The sequence below is a fragment of the Rhinopithecus bieti genome, unplaced genomic scaffold (assembly GCF_001698545.2).
Source record: "Rhinopithecus bieti isolate Rb0 unplaced genomic scaffold, ASM169854v2 scaffold_9899, whole genome shotgun sequence".
NCBI lineage: Eukaryota > Metazoa > Chordata > Mammalia > Primates > Cercopithecidae > Rhinopithecus > Rhinopithecus bieti.
The window spans coordinates 2,090,539-2,093,006 of record NW_016806979.1 but is presented as its reverse complement, the minus strand read 5'-3'; the positions used below and the strand labels follow the sequence as shown (position 1 = coordinate 2,093,006).

Here is a 2,468-nt window from a genome sequence, read left to right as displayed (position 1 = left end):
CTACAGGCGCCCGCCACCTCGCCTGGCTAGCTTTTTGTATTTTTTAGTAGAGACGGGGTTTCACCGTGTTAGCCAGGATGGTCTCGAACTCCTGACTTCGCGATCCGCCCGTCTCAACCTCCCAAAGTGCTGGGATTACAGGCTTGAGCCACCGCGCCCGGCCAGTAATATCTTTAAAGTGCTGAAGGAAACAAACTGCAAGCTAGAATTCTGTACACTCAAAAATACCTTTCCCAAAAGAAGGTAACAAGACAAACATATCCTCTCTTGCCACTTCTCTTCAACACTGTGCTGGAAATTACAGCCAGGGAAGTTAGGCAAGCAAAAGAAATAAAACATCATATTGGAAAGAAGAATAAAGCCATCTCTATTCACAGATGACGTGATCCTGAATATTGAAAGTCATTCGAAATCCAGTTTAATAAAGTATCAGAACTTAAAACCCAATGCAGCAGTATTGTACCCCCAAGCTCAATATCCAGTAACAGTTTGGATCCGATTCCCTACACTAGTAATGAAAACCCTAAAAATGCAATCAAGAAAACAGTTTCATTTACAGTCATAGCAAAAATAATAAAATGCTTAGGAATAAACTTAGCAAAAGAAATGTAAGACTTGCACTGAAACATTATTGAACGATACTAAAGAAAAGTTAAATAAAGGGAAAGAAATAACACATTCATTGGTCAGAAGACTTAACATGAAGTTGGCAGAACTCCCCAATTAGCTCTACAGATTCAGCACCATCAGCACCATCCCTGGCAGGCTTTTTTGCAAAAATTGACAAGCTGATACTAAAATTTGTATTGCAACGTGAGGGACCCAGAACAATACAAAAGAAAAATGTTGTAAAAGACAAACAAATTAAACAACTCACGCTTCCTGATTTCAAAACGTACTATATAACTGCACTAATGAAGACACTATGACATTGGCTTAAAAGCAGACATATAGGTCAATGGATTTGAGCTGAGAGCCCAGAAATATACCTTCCGTCACTGCTTTATGCCTATAAACTCTACAATTTAGATGAGATAGACAAATTCCTTGGAAGAGGTTACTACCAAATGTCATTCGATAACAAAGAGATAACCTGAATAGTTCTTGTCTATTCAAGAAAATGAAGTTTTCTTGTTTTGTTTTGTTTGAGATGGGGTGTCATTCTGTTGCCCAAGCTGGGGTTCGGCGGTGCAATACCTTCCATCACTACTTTGTGTCCATAAACTCTAAAATTTAGATGAAATAGACAAACCTTGGAAGAGATTACTACTAAACGTCATTCAATAACAAAGAGATAACCTGAATAGTTCCTGTCTATTCAAGAAAATGAAGTTTTCTTGTTTTGTTTGAGATGGGGTCTCATTCTGTTGCCCAGGTTGGGGTGCAGTGGTACAATCATTGCTCATTGCAACCTCGATTTCCTGGACTCAAGCGACCCTCCCACCTCTTCCTCCCCAGTAGCTGGGACTACTCGGGAGGCTGAGGCAGGAGAATGGTGTAAACCTGGGAGGCGGAGCTTGTAGTGAGCCGAGATCGCGCCACTACACTCCAGGCTAGGTGACAGAGTGAGATTCCGTCTCAAAAAAAAAAAAAGGCATTATACAAAAATCAGTTGTATTTCCATATGAGCAATTGGACTTTGAAATTTAACATCAGTACTGTTCAAAATAGCACCAAAATACATGAAATACTTAAGTATGAATATTTTTTCAAAATATATGAAAGATCTGTATTCTGGAAAATATAAAACACTGATGAAAGAAAGCAAAAGACCTAAGTAAATGGAGACCATGCTCCTGGTGTAGAAGACTCAATAATATTAAGATTCCAGTCCTCCCTAAATTGATACATAGATCATTGCAACCCCAGTCAAAATCCCAATAGGATTTTTTTGGTAAAAATCAGCAAGTTTATTCTAAAATGTGTGGGGAAAAGCAAACTAAAATAACAGGAACAATTTTGAGCTAGAAGAACAAAGAAGCCTCATACTCTCTTATTTCAAGACTTGCTATAAAAAAGTAATCAATATGGTGTGGGATTGGTGAAAGGTTAGATGCATAGATCAGTGGAACAGAATAGAGAGCCCAGAAATTGATCTACACAAATACGTTCAATTGATTTTCAACAAAAGTGCAAGAACAATTCAATTCAATGAAGAAAAGATACTCTTTTCAACAATTGGTACTGGAGCAATTAACATCCATTTGCCAAAAAAAGAAAAAAAAGCAGAAGAACCTGATCCATACCTCACACCTTATACAACAATTAACTCAGAGTGAATCATAGCCTAAGTGTGAAACCTAAAACTATAAAACTTCTAGAAGGAAACAAAAAAAAAAAGAAATTCTGACCTTGGGTTAGGCAATGACTTATTTAATAAGATGCAAAAAGCACAAGTCAAAAAAGAAAAAAATGATAAGTTGGGCTTCATCAAAATTAAAAACTGCCTTTTTTTTTTTTTTTTTTTT

General features: G+C 37.2%; 1 protein-coding gene across 1 annotated transcript in view; it reads left to right on the top strand.

Annotated features, from left to right (window-relative positions):
- RPTOR (regulatory associated protein of MTOR complex 1) overlaps positions 1 to 2,468 on the top strand; it is a 424,190-nt gene that overhangs the window by 392,021 nt on the left and 29,701 nt on the right. The gene's annotated exons all lie outside the window — the stretch shown is intronic.